We start from the raw sequence: 20,704 nt of genomic DNA on the forward strand, positions 1-20,704 counted from the left end.
AAGGGGGACTGTCTGATGTAATGTGTAAAAGGAGCTCTACCTGGTGTAGTGGCGCTACTGTGCGGCGTAATTTGAATAATGGAGACTACTGTGCACTGTAGTATGGATTGGTATTATTTTGTGGCCACGCCCCTTCCCCATGAAGCCACGCCCCTATATATATATTTTGCGCGCCTGCGGCGCGCACTGCCTATCTTGCATGGGGGGCGCCAATGCCGTTTCTTGCACACAGCGCTAAAATGCCTAGTTACAGCACTGGGACTGATTCTGGGTCACGCGTGTCTGCTCTGCATGTCCCTACAGCCGCAGAATTGTGCTCACTTTCATATGGTAAAGCCACTTCACATTAGTCTTGGTTTGCACAAGATGCGGCATGACGCCACCTGCATGCATTTGTGATCCAGTGCTACGGCCGGGGATGCAGCATCAGATTACCTGCAACACCAGTGGCCAACTGCGTGGTCAATGGGGTCACGCAAGATAGCCGTCTCATATCCTACCAAGATGCCAGGAAATCTTCATCTTCCAACTCAGATTGTGGCCTCGGCACTCCCCCAAAACAGAGACGACATGCCTCCATTTTGGAAAACTGAGGCCATCGCTGCCCCCTCCCCACCTTAAGTGGCTGCAAGCTGTCAATCTCTTGACGTCTGCTGCTGCAGTGCGTTCGATAATGCAGGACCGGTACTGCACATGTGCAGTACGGGCCCTGCGTATGTCCAAAGTACCGTCCATTGGTACTTTGCGCATAGTGCAGCAGATCCTTCGGGATCTAATTCAAGCCCATTGTGTGGTGCACCATGTTCTGCAATTCAGATGCATGCGCAGTCATCTCAAATGGGAGGTACTTTTTTTTTTTTCCAGCAGTTTGGCACTTTGTAAACTGATGGAGGTTTAGGACAGGATTCAATTAGCTGCGGGTTTATGCGGTAACTGGGACTATTTAATTGCAATCCCCGATAAATCCGCCGGCTATTTAATTGCAATCCGCGATAAGTCCGCCGGCTGCACTTAATATGGATTTCTGTTCAAGCCTAAGGTGGGCTCATACAGAAATCTGCTGTATATGCCCTTACCGCAGATGCTACGAACACACTGACCCTTAGATCTGGGCACTTAGGGGTCTATTCATGAAACAGTGAAAAGAGTGGAGAAGTGAGCCAGTGGAGAAGTTGCCCATGGCAACCAAATCAGCTGCTCCATACAATTGTATAGTATGCAAATATAATGTTACTTCAATGCTGATTGGTTGCCATGGACAACTTCTCCACCGTCTCACTTCTCTACTGTTTCACTGCTTCATGAATAGACCCCATCTGGTTTAACATGTGTTAGCCACGCAAGGAAACAAGCTTATAGTTGAATAGCTCCAGACATAAAAATCTGAGGCTGCTAGCACTTTTCCTTACGCAGTAATTAACGTAGCCATTTGAATCCGGCCCTTGAGAGGTGGTATGGTAGGTTTGTTTTGAGAGAATGTTTGATGTTGTCATATAAAGGTTTGTTAGTAAAGTCACATGACTCATTATGAGAGTACCATTACATGATGCAATGCTTGACAGTTACAGTATGTAAGCAAAACATAACTCAATCTAAGCATCACCCCATATAAGCAATGTGTTAACGTCCAATTAAAAGGAGTACATTATAATAAGCCCCAGATTTGTACAAAGATATCAAGTTTATACAGTAGAATCATATAAAAAAAAATCTAAAGTGACAATATAACTTCAACTGGAGAACATGCAAAAACGCAGGATCCATGAGGTTAGATATCTGCCACCCAGTGGGGCTAATTCAGCATGGAATGCATTTATAGAGCTGCTCGCAGGTAGCTTTGCAGATGCGATCCTTAGCAATGCAAATGCTGTAGGCGGTGTTACACACCTCCTTGTTGCATATCCGATCCCAGCGATGCGACCGTGTTGCAGCTTGAGATCAACATTGAGATGTTTCCCGCAGAGTAAGCCTCAGCTTAGTCAGGCTGGCCGTTGCATGGGGGCTTGTGAGGCCAAGAAAACTGCGTCTCACAATGCAGTCCTTGACCTCGCCACACTCCCCCGTTTATTGCAACCCTGGCCGCCCCCGCCCCTCCCCCCAAACGCCTCTGCTTGTCGGTCAGGCAGAGGCGCTCGCAATACTGCGATGTGATCGCAAAACGCATCCTGCACGTGCGATTATTGGGAAACTGTGCTGAGGATTCCAGGAATGATTCATACTGAATGCTGATACACCATGGCCCTCATTCCGAGTTGATCGGTCGCAAGGCGAATTTAGCAGAGTTACACACGCTAAGCCGCCGCCTACTGGGAGTGAATCTTAGCTTCTTAAAATTGCGACCGATGTATTCGCAATATTGCGATTACTAACTACTTAGCAGTTTCAGAGTAGCTCCAGACTTACTCTGCCTGTGCGATCAGTTCAGTGCTTGTCGTTCCTGGTTGACGTCACAAACACACCCAGCGTTCGCCCAGGCACTCCCACCGTTTCTCCGGCCACTCCTGCGTTTTTTCCGGAAACGGTAGCGTTTTCAGCCACACGCCCCTGAAACGCCGTGTTTCCGCCCAGTAACACCCATTTCCTGTCAATCACATTACGATCGCCGGAGCGAAGAAAAAGCCGTGAGTAAAAATACTTTCTTCATAGTAAAGTTACTTGGCGCAGTCGCAGTGCGAACTTTGCGCATGCGTACTAAGCGGATTTTCACTGCGATGCGATGAAAAAGAACGAGCGAACAACTCGGAATGAGGGCCCATATTGGAATTGCAGAGTAATGTTCTGAGACACTTGTCCCCTGCATCTGGAAGAATCTCATTGTGGGGTTTGCAGGAGGAGACATAGGGGGTCATTCCGAGTTGATCGCACAGTAGCTGTTTTTAGCTGCCGTGCGATCAGATAGTCGCCGCCTATGGGGGAGTGTTTTTTTTTTTTTTTTGCATAGCAAGGCTGCGATCGCTTGTGCAGCCGAGCTATGCAAAAACATTTTGTGCAGTTTAGGAGTAGGTCCTGACTTACTCACCCACTGTGATCACTTCAGCCTGTCAGGTCCCGGAATTGACGTCAGACATCCGCCCTCCAAACGCCTGGACATGCCTGCGTTCGGATCACCACTCCCCGAATACAGTCAGTTGACACCCGGATCCGCCTCCCGCCTGTCAATCTTCTTTCGGCCGCCGCTGCGAAGTCCTTCTTCGTAGTTCTTGTCGTTGCCCAGCGACGGCTGTCGCCGGGTAACGACACGCCTGCGCATTGCGGTCGCAGCACGTGCAGTTCCGACCCGATCACACGGCTGCGAAAAAGTGCAGCGTGCTATCGAGTCGGAATGACCCCCTTAGTTTTATTTGTGGCCTGCATCAGAGGTAGACAACTGGAAAGATTAGACAGATATTGCATCTCTGGACTACAGTATGCACAGCATGGTTCCAATCGGTAGAGATAACTAATGTTTTATATCACACCATGCAATTTGGGGGAATGTTAGGTCACATTCAGAAAGCCAGCAAAGATGCAGGCTGCTGTGTAAGTTTCCATGTCATTACTGACTTTATCACCCCAAATCTCCCATTAGGATTCAGCTTTTGTTGTTTTCCATATTGCACGTATTTCTCTTCCGGCATGAATACAGAGCGGCGGTTTTCCCTTCAGGAGTGTCAGGTGTGCGAGTGTTACGAAGTGATATTTCACAATTGCTCTGTCAGTAAAGTGTCAGCACTTGGAAGGAATTTCCTTAGAACATTTTCCTAATGGCGTTTCTATAAACATGACAATGTGCACCTCTTGTGATAGCCTCTTATAATGATGAACAGGAAATATTGGGCAGCAGCCAATTGCTGTGTCAGGAAACAAGTCACAGCAACTGCGGAAGCCCAGAGCTACAGTATGCCACCGCTCCAACTTACCATCTGTCCTTCATCCTAACTCCAGCACTATCCAGATTGATGCACAGGTTACCTGACACTGCAGACAGACTATAAATCCCATTGTCAGAAGTTTTTGCAGAAGGCAGATCCCCAATTCCTGTCAGTGTTACAATCAGCAGGTACATTATTAATTGTCATTCATAACCTGTGATATCAATTTGTCAGCTTGGCACGCATTCTTATTTTCAGTTTACAACACAATATTCACATATATGTGTTTTACATACAGGCTTATCCAGAGGTGTAGCATGTAGCCACGGCGCCCGGAGCGTATGTGTGCTATGAGCAGGGCCGGTTCGAGCCCTCTCTGCGCCCGGGGAGGAAATTGGGGCGTGGCTTAATACAGGGGGCGTGGTCAGTTACGCCCCCTGTACAGTAGTAGCGCCGCTTAAATGCTGAGCGGTGCGCGATGACGTCATCGCGCACCGCACAGCAAAAGGTCCTCTCCACGAAGGGAAACTAGACGCGTAGCGTCTAGTTCCCTTCACGGGGACACAGCCGGGGGACACAGTGGGCAGCGGAGGGCACAGCAGTAGCGGATCTTGCCATGGTGCGGCGCCCTCCGGATGGCGAAAGCACCCTCCGGAAGGAAGCGCCCCGGGCAAAAGTCCTGCTTGCCCGTGGCAAGATCCGCTACTGGCTATGACCCCCCCCAAGTGTGCATGTGGGGTTAAATTAAAGGGGTGTCTCCCCATGCCTGCCCCCCCCCTGTATCTCCCCAATACTGCCTCCCCCATGTATCGTCACAAGACTGCCTCCCCCCTGTATCTCCCTAAGACTGCCTCCCCCCCCTGTGTATCCCCATGGCTGCCTCCCCCCCCTGTGTATCCCCATGTCTGCCTCCCCCCCTTAATGTCCACAAGGCTGCCTTCCCTGTGTCTCCTCATGGCTCGACCCTGAGTCCCAGACCCAGATCAGGTAGCCATGCGGAGATGCAAGGAGGGCCGGAGACCAGACAAGGAGAGGGAGGGGGGGCAGCCATGAGGAGACACGGTGGGGAAGGGGAGCAGCCATACGGAGACACAGGGAAGGCAGCCTTGGGGACATTAAGGGGGGGAGGCAGCCATGAGGATACACGGGTCTGGGACTCAGGGTCGACAACAAAAAGGTCGACACACCTTAGGTCGACGCCAATTGGTCGACACACCTTAGGTCAACATGGACAAAAGGTCGACATGGAAAAAGGTTGACGTGAGTTTTTTATGTTTTTTTGGTGTCGTTTTCTTCGTAGAGTGACCGGGAACCCCAATTAGTGCACCGCGTCCCCTCGCATGGCTCGCTTCGCTCACCATGCTTCGGGCATGGTGCCTTCGCTCTGCTTCGCTCGGCACAGATTACCGTTCAAATCGTAGTCCACGTGGATCGTTAAGTATGAAAAGGTTCGAAAAAAGAAAAAAAAACCATAAAAAAACGCATGTCGACCTTTTTCCATGTCGACATTTTGTCCATGTCGACCTTTTGTCCATGGCGACCTAAGGTGTGTCGACCAATTGGCGTCGACCTAAGGTGTGTCGACCTTTTTGTTGTCGACCTGGAGTCCGGATACCACCTGACCTACCCGCTTCCTGGATCACTGCTGGGGTCGCCGGGGAAAGTGCTCATTCATCCTTCCCGTCCCGCAGTGCAGCCGCCGTGGCTTAGTGACAGGCGCAGCATGTAGCTACTGGCCGGTGGGACTGCGCCGCCCTCGCTGTGCCCCTGGGCTTATCTGTGCATAGTCTGTGGTGTGGGGTGAAATGTAATTGGGTGTGAGTTGCAAATGGTGCGCGTTAACCGATTAAACTCGCAAAAAAATGTCAAAAGCTGCGAGAACATGCAAATTCGTATTAAACTCTCATTTCCAATATCGCATGTCCCAACTTGCATCCAGATATTTTCCCATTAAAAACCTACAACTCGCATAATGTAATATGGTGCAAGTTTCAAACTCGCACAGAACTAGTAAAAAAAAAAAAAAAAAAATCTGGCGAGTTTGATAGAAGCTGTGCAGACTTCTGCGTGTAAATGTAAGTCATACTTGCCTACCTGACCCCCTCCATGAGGGAGAAATGCTCTGTTCCTGGACTTTCCTGGTAATGTATGATTGTCATCACCTGTGGTGAAACACCTTTCTTATCAATTAACTAGCTCACCACAGGTGATGGCAATCATACATTACCAGGAAAGTCCAGGAACAGAGCATTTTCTCCCTCATGGAGAGGGTCAGGTAGGCAAGTATGATGTAAGTAAATCGATACATTTCAGAAACAATAATGCATGGGGTCCCCCCATACTTTCATAAGCAGCACCAGGATCTTTGAGCCAGGCCCGGTACAAAAAATTCAAGGAACATAACACGTAGGGGTCCCCAGTATTTAATGAACCAGCACTGGGCTCTTGCAGCCAGCAATGGTTCTAAATATCTGGGAAACAAAATGAGGAGGGGGCTCCTAGCAGGGAGGTAATTCCACAACCAGGGAAGACAGTTCATTGGTGTGTCGTCGTCGTCCCCATCCCACCCATCTAGTTAGCCCAATATGGGGATTCCTGGGAAAGTTGGTAACCCCCAACAATGGGGTTCCCCCTCTCCAGTCTTCCCCAGGCCTGGGCTGAAGCCTGGAGCAATCCCCGGAACCTCTGCTGATGGGTGTGACTCATGAGGTTGATAGTGGGCAAGCCTAACCCGCATGCTGGTACTTTTAGAACCATAAGTACAAGAATGCAGGACATTGAAGGGGCCGCTGGTAACTATAGTCCCCCTGTAAAAGAAATATTAACATAACAACAGTACACACATAGAAGAGCTATATATGTATACATATATACAGTAACTTTTATCCACAAGTGACAGAACCCCTGTGGTTTCCATCACTTGTATAGCTGCCAGCCAATCAATGGCTGCTGCCTTGGTAACAGACTGCTGATTGGCTGTAAGTGGCTGTCCTCCAGCCAGTCAGCGCTTCGCCATAGACTGCAATGGGCCCATAGATTCCAATTCTTTCTTCTGAAATATAACTATTTACTTTTACACACAGAAGCCTGCACAGATCTCACTGATCTATGCAGGCTTCTGTCAAACTTCAAGTTGGTTACATACTTGCCTACTCTCCCGGAATGGCCGGGAGGCTCCCGAAAATTGGGTGACCCTCCCGGCCCCCCGGAAGAACAGGTAAGTCTCCCGATTCGCGGGGGTCCCCCCTGCCCATCCGCCCACTTAGTGTGTAAAGTGGGCGGTCCGGGCAGTCAATGACGCGATTCTTGCTGAATCGCGTCATCATAGCCACGCCCCCTGCAGTGTAATGCCGGTGATCGCGGCATTACAGAGCGGGGGTTAAATGTGTCATCGTGACCCCGCCCTTGCTCCGCCCCACCCGCCCTTGCTCCACCCCCATTCCGCCTCCGGACCACCCCCTCCTCTTCGTCACAGCCTCCCCTGCCCGCCCTGTGAGCCGACCTGGCTGCTCTCTCCCGCAGAGAGCAGCCAGAATGTCGGTAACTATGAGTTGGTATAGAAACTCACATTACAAGTTGCGAGCTTACCCGCAATTTACTCGTATTAACTTGCATTGCAGACAAGCTTGCAGGCTATTATAATACTGAGAATTTCGGAATATACTCGCAGCGAGATGATGCAACTTTGCACTCGCACATAAACTCAGACCCTATTACATTCGCCCCGGGAGGCTAGTTCCATAATGAATGATATGTCCCTTTACCAATGCAGTCATACGCCAGAGGACAGGTGAGATGGTCATCAGGTAACCTAGGCAGTTGTAAGATGCATCCTACACTCGTTATAGTTATCATTCCATCTACAATGAATGGTCATTGATTACTAAAGAGGCATTTCAAATTAGATATCCCATCTGCCATTGGAACAATGCCCCAATAAAATAAAATAAAAATATTATTTTAAACATGAAGATGAGCAGTCAGGGAAGACAGGGTGTATCTCAGTTGTACGCGATATAGTGGTACAGAAATGCAGTCATTTGTACAAAGATCAGCACAGAAAGCAGAGACTTCTGTGGCCCCTTGTAAGCCTGATTTGAGGCCCCAGGGCTGATGATGTGCTGGTTGCATATGCATCCAAACATTGCCACACATACGAATGTCATATTCATGCCTATGCATAGATGGGGAGGTGTATATTTATGCATGAAAACATTACATAAGCACATACTTGCCGACTTTTTGGCTGCTCTCTCCGTGAGAGAGCAGCCAGGTCGGCTCAGCAGGGGGGCGTGCTCCGACGAGCAGTGCAGAGGAGGGCGGGCCAGAGGCGTGGCGGGGGCGTGGCGGAGGTGGAACGGGGCGTGGTGCGTCATGTTAATCACGTCCCCCGCTGTGTAATGCCGCTATTACCGGTATTGTCCAGCAGGGGGTGTGGCTATGATGACGCGATTCAACAAGAATCGCGTCATCGCCTGCCCGGACCACCCACTTTACTCTCTAAGTGGGAGGCTGGGCAGGGGGGGGACCCCCGAAATCGGGAGACTTGCCTGCTCTTCCGGGGGGCCGGGAGGGTCACCCGATTTTCGGGAGCCTCCCGCCCATTCCGGAAGAGTAGGCAAGTATGCATAAGCACGAGAAACATCTAACATTTGTTGTTATAGCGAGAAACGTATTTACTATTAGTTATGTTTTGAGTTGCAACCCTGTAATATAGTACATTAATGTTGCTTACTGGGCCTGATGCAGGTTTGTAAGCAAAGCAAAAAAGCACACAACTGGGAAAAACCATGTGCACTGCAGGTGGGGCAGATGTAACGTGTAGCGAGAGTTAGATTTGAGTGGGGTGTGTTCAAACTGAAATATAAATTGTTGTGTAGAAATAAAGCTGTCTAACATTTGTGGGCTACATGCAAAAGCAGCTCGTATTTACCCTGCACAGAAAAAATATTTAAAAAATCTAAATCTCTTTGCACGTTACATCAGCCCCACCTGCAGTGCAACACGGTTTTGCCCATTATTGTGCTTTTTCCTTTGCTTACAAACCTGAATCAGGACCACTGTGTACAAATAAAAGGCTTGCTAAAAGAATACAGAGCTAGAATTTCCTCCAAATAATAATAATAATAATAATAATACAGGTTGAGTATCCCATATCCAAATATTCCGAAATACGGAATATTCCGAAATACGGACTTTTTTTGAGTGAGACTGAGATAGTGAAACCTTTGTTTTTTGATGGCTCAATGTACACAAACTTTGTTTAATACACAAAGTTATTAAAAAATATTGTATTAAATGACCTTCAGGCTGTGTGTATAAGGTGTATATGAAACATAAATGAATTGTGTGAATGTAGGCACACTTTGTTTAATGCACAAAGTTATAAAAAATATTGGCTAAAATGACCTTCAGGCTGTGTGTATAAGGTGTATATGAAACATAAATGCATTCTGTGCTTAGATTTAGGTCCCATCACCATGATATCTCATTATGGTATGCAATTATTCCAAAATACGGAAAAATCCGATATCCAAAATACCTCTGGTCCCAAGCATTTTGGATAAGGGATACTCAACCTGTAATACAAAATTATTGTACATATAATTTAAATGGCTGGGTTCATGTGCAAATGATAATAGCAACTACAAGTAATTGTAAAAATACACAAAATCATATAATTGAGACACGACCAATGAAGAGAGAGAAATTCACAAGCAGCCAATTGGAAGTGGCTAGCTAGTGCTGGTGATGGTCATCCTCCTCCTTGCGTACAGGTATTTGTTCCTGCCCTAGGGCAGCGGCATCTGAATACAGTTATGCAAACACATTGTTAAGTTTCCCAGCCTATAGTAGAACACTCTATAGCGCCTTGAGTCCTATTGGAGAAAGAGCGCTATATAAATAAAATTATTATTATTATTATTATTATTATTATTACACACCCTCTCTCCCTCCCTCCACTGTCCCGCATCTCTAAGTGCTGGTACAGGTCATCTAGTGCAGCTCTATCGCATACGTGCACTCCCGGCAGGACCAGGCGATCCGTCCGCCTAGCCCCGCCGGAAGGGCACAGAGACGCTCCCATTCTAGTGAATGAAAGGTGTAGATGTAAGCAAATCTAAAACCTTATGCAATGCAAACTAGCATATGACCAGGGTGGCCAATCCCGGGCCATTTTTTCAATCCCGGGTATGGGGACTGAAAAATGGTCAGTCCTGGGATACCCCGGATTGGCTTTTTTGCTAGTTGTGGATTTTATGCTCCTTCATATTCCTTGCTTTGGGTTACAAAGGAGCATGTCCTACTCCTGCTGTTAATCGCGTTTTTATCTTCATATTGACGTCAATAGAAATGCTTTATAAACACAGGTCACACCTCAAGCATTTTATGTGCACACAAATAATAAAATGCATCCTACATGCCTGGAAAACATTAGCTTTAAACTACCATAAATGCCCAGGTAAGATGTCTAAACGCTTTACAAACTCATAAACACGTCACAAACACTTTCCACTGCGTCTCGGTCAATGCATTTGAATGTGTTTTGTTTAAATAGACGTTGACACCGGTAATACTAATACATATTCTATAACAATACAACTTTAATTTCTGCCTGGTCCCCGAAATACAACACTAAGATGATTGTTCCGCAGAATAAATTGGAGACAGACTGAATAATTTGCAGTTCCCCTGGTACATCATTCATCAGAATAAGCACATCCCCTGTGGACTGTATGTCTGTTTGCTGTACAACGGCTAAATCTGGTCATAATGACAAAAATCCACAATAGTGCATTAAGAATATGTGCGCGAATGAAAGGCTCTGTATGTGCATGTGTAATACACTGGCTTACACTGATTTTTATCACCTATCTCCGGTACACTGGGTGTTTAGTTGTACTTTGAAACAAGAGACATCTTTGTTATATTCTTTTCAGGCTTGTTCAGTTGTATTTACCATCTCTACTGGAGACTTCGTTTATGAATTCACTACTATATTTTGACAGTTTACCTATAATCCGACACTTCTCTCAACGGGCCTCATCCTGCACATATCAGGTAGCAGTGAAGTTTCGCAGCCTCTTTTTCCATCAAAGTGTGGGCAGCAAATTTGCGCCGACCACTTAAAGAGGCCCAATATTGGGGAGTGGGGGGGGTGAGTCCTCAGAGCCGTATTATTGGGCTGTTATGAGACCATAAGATTCAGACAAAACTAGTGAGGCTACTCTGGGGGCGCCAGTGGAATATTTGGCCCGGATTGTATGCTGTATGGCGGATACATATCATGCGATGTAGTATCAGTAATCCCTGTACGAAAGTACAAGAACGGGGGTCTGCAGAGCAAATAACATTTTGTGACATACTCCTAGTTTAGATAAGATTACCTGTAGATGCTAATACAGAAATTAAGTTACAAAGAAACTTAGAATTTGACAGCAGATAAGAACCGCTTGGCCTATAAATTGTAAGTTTGCAAGCAAGGCCTTCCTACCTCTATATCTGTTTTTACCCAGTTTTGTTCTATTACTGTTGTTCCAATTGTAAAGCGCAATGGACTATGCTGCGCTATATAAGAAACTGTTAATAATTAAAAATAAATAAATCTAGTTTGCCCTTTTTTACCTTTTGGTAACATCAACCCTATTTGATCCTTAGGGGGACATTTACTAAGCAGTGATAAGAGCGGAGAAGTGAGCCAGTGGAGAAATTTCCCCATCAACCAATCAGCAGCTCTGTATCATTTTATAGTATGCAAATTATAGATGTTACTTCAGTGCTGATTGGTTGCCATGGGCAACTTCTCCACTGGCTCACTTCTCCACTCTTATCACTGCTTAGTAAATGTCCCCCTTAGTTCTTTGTAAGGATATCCTTATACGGTATCTATCCCAAGCATGTTTGAATTGCTCCATTGTCTTAGCCTCTACCACCTCTGCTGGGAGGCTATTCCACCTATCCACTATCCATTCTGTTCATTTGATTATAGGTCTCTAGCATTGGTAATATTACAAATGAATCATATCCATTACATTTAGATCAAATTGTACAGGAATCTTTAATGTGTGTGGGGAAAACCAGGGTACAGTTTTATTGTAGATTTAAACTCAGGTCTGCATGATTTTGGATTACGTCCCCTTTTAAAAGCATAAATAAAAATCCCCAGTAACGGCTAAATTAAATAGCTCCAGGGGATCAATTATTCTGTGGTGAATTATTGTGGCTAATTGAATTCCTCCCTACAAGACAAAAATGCAACTCAGACGATTATCGGCAGACTGCACATGCGCGAAGACCACATAACGATTGCCATGCATTTGATGGTAAACTGACAGCAAGTGACCATTTGTGGGAGGAAACGTGATTTGTGGGGAGTGGTTGGGAAAACGCAGGCGTGTCATGGCCATTTTTGGGGGGCATATATGATGTTGGCTGCGATGGCTTGCAATTAAAAACATTGCGTCGGTGCAACGGCATCCACATTATTCTGAGTAGGCTTTGTTCAACCGCAACTGTGGATGGTACTTTTTTTCTGCGTATGAATCGCAATTCTGCAATTGCATATGCAGAGTTGCGATCGCATTGGTGGCGTCTTTTACTATCTCAGGGCGGCTCTGTACATGCGGTTTTAGCAGTAGCAGTTTTGAGAGAGTCGCTACATATCCCAGCATGCCCTAACACAGTTTTGCTGTCAGAGAATGCTAAAGCTATGTCAGGGCATGCTGGGATGTGTAGTTTCTCAACAGCTGGAGGGCCGAAGTTTGGACATGCCTGCTGTAAGGGGTCCGGTCTCTAGGTCGACAGTAACTAGGTCGACCACTATTGGTCGACAGTAACTAGGTTGACAGGGTCTCTAGGTCGACATGTTCTAGGTCGACAGATCAAAAGGTCGACGTGAGTTTTTCACAATTTTTTTTTCTTCTTTTTTTTTTTAACCTTTTCATACTTAACGATCCACGTGGACTACGATTGGAACGGTAATCTGTGCCGGAGGCACCTTGCCCGAAGCATGGCAAGCGAAGCGAGCCATTCGAGGGGACACAGTGCACTAATTGGGGTTCCCGGTCACTCTACAAAGAAAATGACACCCAAAAAAATTTAAAAACTCATGTCGACCTTTTGACCTAAAGACCCTGTCAACCTAAAGACCCTGTCGACCAATAATGGTCGACCTAGACACTGTCTACCTAGTTACTATCTACCTTCCATACCACACCCCTCTGTAAATAGCTGTATATGAAGAAATTGTATTGTAACACTACACTAGTGCACAATCAGTCAGGATAACTTGGTCTTCCCTCTCTGTTTTCCAGTGTATATATTCTTCTAAATACAGACTGTTCCTTCTTCACATTCATCGGACTCTTCAGCATTACCAGAAGAAAGAAGTGTTAGTCTTGTGTCTTCCATGCTGACTGCACCACAGCTGAGAGAGTTTCTGTCCTGCCACCATGAGTGGTTCCATATCTGATGTAATTGTTCCCATTCAGCATACAGAGGATGAGGATCAACCCGACAGCAATACACAATAGAGGTACCCTATATCATACCCAGTTGTGTTGCAATTCTGATTAAATTCATTTTTCTAGAGTGCAACAAGCGGCTGGCTCTGGGAATAAGTTTAGTGGGAGTCGGACAATTTATCATTTATTGCCCTACATGACCATTAACATTCACTGATTTCCGAGCTATACAGCAGGGGTATTCAACATGCGGCGGCCCTCCCGCTGTTGTGGAACTAAACATCCCAGCATGCCTTGCCACATTTTTGCTGTTAGGGCATGCTTAAACTGTGGCACAGTATTCTGGGATGTGTAGTTCCACAACAGCCACACATTAGTAGCACAACTTCACCACAAAGCAACTAGATTTTAGCAGGTCATTAAAGTATTGTTATTCAGGCCTTTAATGCAGATGTCTCGGGTCTGGAATCAATATTACGGACCACAATCGAAGTCATTGGGGACCGTATTATCTCTGTTGGGATTTCTGCACAAAATGTGATAAGCCTGTGAGCATGAGGCCTGAAATATGGCTGGTGCTCCCGCTAGGAGACACACAGGCCGCACAAGACTAATGGAAGTGTTGCACTGAATCTCTAACGCAGCCTGTTTCATGTGGTTACAGAGCATCTGCCATGGAGGAGTCTGAAGGAAAATGCTTGCAGCCAGAATGTTTAGATGGAGCATCTTATCTGTAAGTCGGTGTGTTTTCAATTTGAGTGCAATACTTTGTTTAACCTTTGGACTGTCCCCAGCACAGAGCCTGCTTTAGAGACCATTAGAGAGCGCACCACGTCTGTAATGATTCATCACCTTAGAGGGATTACAGACCAAAAGTACATTTTATCTACGCAATTGAAATGAAAGACCGCTAAGTCATGAAAAGGGAATATCTTTACTTTGCAGGGGACGGACTGGCCATTGTACTACATAGTGATCTGATTAGTAAAATGAATGTGATGGGCATGGGTCAATACAGGATCAAGCTTTTGATTGGATGTGTGTTGGGTTCCCTGAGTGACATTTAAATTAAGATCTGCTTTCAAATCTTTACAGTCTATTGAGGTTACTACCGGGTGATCGTGATACGTCATCTTTTTATTATATATGTGGGTGCATTTGAAGACCTGTCCACTGTGTACCTCAAAAGCACATTAGAGCTGATACTTCTGTCTGCTGGCATGGCGGACACCATTGGTTGTTATAGGTAACTGTTCCCTCTTCCCTTCTCCGCCAACCCCTGACAACCATCTCCCTGCTCCAGTTGTTGTCATTCTGGGGTCTATTCATGAAGCAGTGAAAAGAGTGGAGAAGTGAGCCTGCGGAGAAGTTGCCCATGGCAACCAATCAGCTGCTCCGTACAATTGTATAGTATGCAAATTTTAAATGTTACTTCAATGCTGATTGGTTGCCATTGGCAACTTCTCCACCGGCTCACTTCTCCACTCTTTTCACTGCTTCATGTATAGACCCCTCCCTCCTTTATTATTAAGTAGGACAACCAGTCCCAGTTCAGATATGGCCTCTAGTCAGACTCTCATGGCCCTTCATTGTCCCAATTCCGCTAGCTTCACATCAGTACACAGCTTGTAAGATTGTCACAGTTTGGCGTTGAACAGATATGATTTCCATCTAATAGGTCATGAGGCTAAGATAACAGTATGGTTTTATCGAGGGAACCAAGTTTATTCTTATAGCAATAATAACGTTTCATTACACAGAGTTGAGGGAGTTTAAATCCACCATATGGTAGCAGCGTCTATTCATGTCGGGTCAGTGCTGCACTTGAACTAGATTTTCTAAGCCAGGACTTGAAGATTTGTCTGGGGTGATTTGTGCCCCCCTGACTAGTTATTTTCACCTGTCAGTTGTAAACTGGAATCATCGATAATGATATTTCCTGTGACTTATCCGAAGCAGGACGCAGGGCAGATAAAGACCTTTAATCGATAGTTTGTCGGTGTCTGTCTCTGGAAGGCTTGCTATAACACTGAGAAATGATTTCCATTACTGTGTTTTTAAAGAGCATATTCTCAAAAGGGCACTTGTTAGTGAAAGTATGACAAGAAACCATGAAAACTGGCAAAGCAGATCCCTTTAAGAGAGAAAAGATATTTATAAATCCTGCAAACCTCCACATTCTTAGTTTCCAAGCTGTTCATTTTGCCACATGCTTGTATAAGCCATTCGCACTGTTGGCTGTAGAAGCGGTGTGTTTTGCACCTAGCCAAACTGGAAGATAACAAAGCCTCACAGAGAGTGTTCAGAAGAGCCCGTAAACATAACTCTCTAAATGACGGCCTCATGCGATCAGCCCTGACGGCCGGTAATATTGTATATTGCGCTGGAAAGCAGCATTGATGTGAATGAAGTTTTTCCCAGCCCTCTGTACCTCTGTCTCAGCCCGAGCTGTGTTCTGCAGCCTCCCCACACATACTGTCAAAGTCAGAAAAATATCTCTATGCACACTACCATATTTGCACCTCACACAGGTCCGTGCTGCGCATGCGTACGCTCTCCCGTACGTGCGCATACTCACAGTCGCGGGCACCCGCAGGCGCATGGTATGCGTATTTACGGTAGAGTTTATGCGATCGTAGCGTGCGACTCAATCATTACATATTTTCTCTATATAATGTATTTTGTAGATCATGGTCCCTTTGATAGATTCTGAAAGTTTGGTTAATATAGAATGTTCATGAACAGAGAAATCCCTCTTTGTTTGATACGAAGGGTCAGACAGGAGCAATACAGTGGTGTTTAGTATCCATCGGAAGAATATTTAATTAGAAATATTCCGGTGTTGGTTTGAAGCAGATCAATCGCTCGTGCGAATAGTTATGGACATAAGAAGTTTATGAACATTTACTTTATTTGCACTTTATTACCCATGCGGCGGGAAACCCAGTTTCCCTCCCACCTGAGCAGTTGGAAATAGTCACAGCCCACCTGTATGAATCAACCTATGACCTTTTGTTATAATGCGAAGCCGAATTCCTGTGTCCAATGAACAATAAGATTGTAGGGACCATTGAATTGTATTGTGTGTGGGGCATAAATAGGCAGGCCGACCATATCCAGGTCACTCTCTTCAACGGTTCTCATTGCTGATAATCGGGAGCTGGATATCGAGGCGCATGCGATCGTTTCCTTTGTGCGTAAGTTTTTCTCCGTAATCATACTGTTTCTCTCTTGTTATTATGGGCCATATCTCTCTCTCTCTTCTCTTACTCTCATTTTTCTCTTAAACTTAATTGTATTGTATTTACTGTGTAGTTACCTGGTTAGTTAGTCTATGTTATGTTGTAGTGTATGATTTGTATTTGTATTAATTCTTTTACAAGTATATCATTCAAAATATATATGTTAGGCGTTGGACCCTAAGCCCAGGTATCTGTGTGTTTCTTATAGTATTAAGTAGTCTCAGAGCGTCGGTGACGCTCAAACAGCTTTTAAGGTAATAAGGTTATACTGTGTTGCATTTACTCTCTAACATTACACTAAGGTTTTACTGCACAATACACTGTTTATGGTTTAGATACAAAGGTTTAATATAGTGAGCGTCAGCTCCGCTAGTGATCTCCTCGTGGTCCCGAGCGTTCGCTACGCTATAGCGAATCATTACTTTAGTTAACAGCCAGTAACGTGCCTGCCTGTGATCTCTTGGCCGTGAGTGAACGTGACGCTTGAGCGTCTCGATCACGGCAAAGCGATTGTTACGCAACTAGCGTACCCTTACGGTACTTCATACATAAATAGCGTACAGTGTTCTTAGACCTCATAAAGAGTATTATATACGATAAATATTTAGCTTTATCAATTGGGGGCTCGCCCTGTCCTTCACATATCTGCACTAGGTAATTTCAGCAGACATTATCCAGCAGCAAAGGGCGGGAGATCATATTCCTCGTAGTGCTGTTTGGATAAGCGTCTGCTTCTCTTAGTAAAGGGTGCTGAAGGAATCCGGGAACCGGAGGTAAGAACAAAACAATAGTGTCTTTTTAAAACTGTTTATTTTTCTGCCTTGCGTACACACGCACGCACACATATATTTCTCTATCGTCCTAGTGGATGCTGGGGTTCCTGAAAGGACCATGGGGAATAGCGGCTCCGCAGGAGACAGGGCACAAAAAGTAAAGCTTTTTCAGATCAGGTGGTGTGCACTGGCTCCTCCCCCTATGACCCTCCTCCAGACTCCAGTTAGATTTTTGTGCCCGGCCGAGAAGGGTGCAATCTAGGTGGCTCTCCTAAAGAGCTGCTTAGAAAAAGTTTAGCTAGGTTTTTTATTTTACAGTGATTCCTGCTGGCAACAGGATCACTGCAGCGAGGGACTGAGGGGAGAAGGAGTCAACTCACCTGCGTGCAGGATGGATTGGCTTCTTGGCTACTGGACATCAAGCTCCAGAGGGACGATCACAGGTACAGCCTGGATGGTCACCGGAGCCGCGCCGCCGGCCCCCTTGCAGATGCTGAAGTCAGAAGAGGTCCAGAATCGGCGGCTGAAGACTCCTGCAGTCTTCTAAAGGTAGCGCACAGCACTGCAGCTGTGCGCCATTTTCCTCTCAGCACACTTCACACGGCAGTCACTGAGGGTGCAGGGCGCTGGGAGGGGGGCGCCCTGGGAGGCGAATGAATACCTATAAAGGCTAAAAATACCTCACATATAGCCCCTAGAGGCTATATGGAGATATTTAACCCCTGCCTGATTTTTCTAAATAGCGGGAGACGAGCCCGCCAGAAAAGGGGCGGGGCCTATCTCCTCAGCACACGGCGCCATTTCCTCTCACAGCTCCGCTGGTCAGGACGGCTCCCAAGTCTCTCCCCTGCACTGCACTACAGAAACAGGGTAAAACAGAGAGGGGGGGGCAAATTTATGGCGATATTTTGATATAACAAAGCAGCTATAAGGGAGCACTTATTATAAGGCTATCCCTGATATATATATATAGCGCTTTTGGTGTGTGCTGGCAAACTCTCCCTCTGTCTCCCCAAAGGGCTAGTGGGTCCTGTCTTCGTTAGGAGCATTCCCTGTGTGTCTGCTGTGTGTCGGTACGTGTGTGTCGACATGTATGAGGACGATATTGGTGTGGAGGCGGAGCAATTGCCAAATATGAGGATGTCACCCCCTAGGGAGTCGACACCAGAATGGATGCCTTTATTTATGGAACTACGGGATAGTGTCAACACGCTAAAGCAGTCGTTTGACGACATGAGGCGGCCGGACAATCAATTAGTGCCTGTCCAGGCGACTCAAACACCGTCAGGGGCTGTGAAACGCCCTTTGCCTCAGTCGGTCGACACAGACCCAGACGCAGGCACTGACTCCAGTGGTGACGGTGACGATTCAACCGTATTTTCCAGTAGGGCCACACGTTATATGATTTTGGCAATGAAGGAGGCGTTACATTTAGCTGATACTACAGGTACCACTAAACAGGGTATTATGTGGGGTATGAAAAAACTACCTATAGTTTTTCCTGAATCAGAAGAATTAAATGACGTGTGTAATGAAGCGTGGGTTGCCCCTGATAAAAAGCTGATAATTTCAAAGAAATTATTGGCATTATACCCTTTCCCGCCAGAGGTTAGGGAGCGCTGGGAAACACCTCCTAGGGTGGACAAGGCGCTAACACGCTTATCTAAACAAGTGGCGTTACCCTCTCCTGAGACGGCCGCACTTAAAGATCCATCAGATAGGAGGATGGAAAATATCCAAAAAAGTATATACACACATGCAGGTGTTATACTACGACCAGCTGTAGCGACTGCCTGGATGGGCAGTGCTGGGGTAGTTTGGTCAGAGTCCCTGATTGAAAATATTGATACCCTGGACAGGGACAATATTTTACTGTCGTTAGAACAAATAAAGGATGCATTTCTTTATATGCGTGATGCACAGAGGGATATCTGCACACTGGCATCACGGGTAAGTGCTATGTCCATTTCGGCCAGAAGAGTTTTATGGACGCGACAGTGGACAGGCGATGCGGATTCAAAACGGCATATGGAAGTTTTGCCGTATAAAGGGGAGGAGTTATTTGGAGTCGGTCTATCAGATTTGGTGGCCACGGCTACAGCCGGGAAATCCACCTTTCTACCTCAAGTCACTCCCCAACAGAAAAAGGCACCGACTTTTCAACCGCAGCCCTTTCGTTCCTTTAAAAATAAGAGAGCAAAGGGCTATTCATATCTGCCACGAGGCAGAGGTCGAGGGAAGAGACAGCAACACGCAGCTCCTTCCCAGGAACAGAAGCCCTCCCCGGCTTCTACAAAAGCCTCAGCATGACGCTGGGGCTTCTCAAGCGGACTCTGGGACGGTGGGCGGTCGTCTCAAAAATTACAGCGCGCAGTGGGCTCACTCGCAGGTAGATCCCTGGATCCTGCAGATAATATCTCAAGGGTACAGGTTGGAATTAGAGACAGATCCACCTCGCCGTTTCCTGAAGTCTGCTTTACCAACGTCCCCCTCCGAAAGGGAGACGGTTTTGGAAGCCATTCACAAGCTGTACTCTCAGCAGGTGATAGTCAAGGTACCTCTTCTACAACAAGGGAAGGGGTATTATTCCACTCTTTTTGTGGTACCGAAGCCGGATGGCTCGGTAAGGCCTATTCTAAATCTGAAGTCCTTGAACCTGTACATAAAGAAGTTCAAGTTCAAGATGGAGTCACTCAGAGCAGTGATAGCGAACCTGGAAGAGGGGGACTTTATGGTATCCTTGGACATCAAGGATGCGTATCTCCACGTTCCAATTTACCCCTCACACCAGGGGTACCTCAGGTTCGTTGTACAAAACTGTCACTATCAGTTTCAGACGCTGCCGTTCGGATTGTCCACGGCACCTCGGATCTTTACAAAGGTAATGGCCGAGATGATGATTCTTCTTCGAAGAAAAGGCATATTAATTATCCCATACTTGGACGATCTCCTAATAAGGGCGAGGTCCAGAGAACAGCTAGAGATGGGATTAGCACTGTCTCAAGAAGTGCTAAAACAGCACGGGTGGATTCTGAATATTCCAAAATCCCAGTTAATGCCGACAACTCGTCTGCTGTTCCTAGGGATGATTCTGGACACGGTTCAGAAAAAGGTTTTTCTCCCGGAGGAAAAAGCCAAGGAGTTATCCGACCTTGTCAGGAACCTCCTAAAACCAGGAAAGGTGTCTGTACATCAATGCACAAGAGTCCTGGGAAAAATGGTGGCTTCTTACGAAGCAATTCCATTCGGCAGATTCCACGCAAGAATTTTCCAAAGGGATCTGTTGGACAAATGGTCAGGGTCGCATCTTCAGATGCACCTACGGATAACCCTGTCTCCAAGGACAAGGGTGTCTCTTCTGTGGTGGTTGCAGA

At 46.3% G+C, this 20,704-nt stretch overlaps 1 long non-coding RNA gene across 4 annotated transcripts in view; it reads left to right on the forward strand.

Moving 5' to 3' along the window:
* The window catches only part of LOC134969593 (uncharacterized), a 640,552-nt gene that overhangs the window by 527,323 nt on the left and 92,525 nt on the right, over positions 1 to 20,704 (forward strand). For all 4 annotated transcript variants that reach the window (XR_010189504.1, XR_010189505.1, XR_010189503.1 and 1 more), the window contains 2 exons: positions 13,166 to 13,386; positions 13,980 to 14,048. This is a non-coding gene — a long non-coding RNA (uncharacterized LOC134969593). The remainder of the gene's footprint in view (positions 1 to 13,165; positions 13,387 to 13,979; positions 14,049 to 20,704) is intronic.

Source organism: Pseudophryne corroboree, chromosome 11 (genome assembly GCF_028390025.1).
Source record: "Pseudophryne corroboree isolate aPseCor3 chromosome 11, aPseCor3.hap2, whole genome shotgun sequence".
NCBI classification, from domain to species: domain Eukaryota; kingdom Metazoa; phylum Chordata; class Amphibia; order Anura; family Myobatrachidae; genus Pseudophryne; species Pseudophryne corroboree.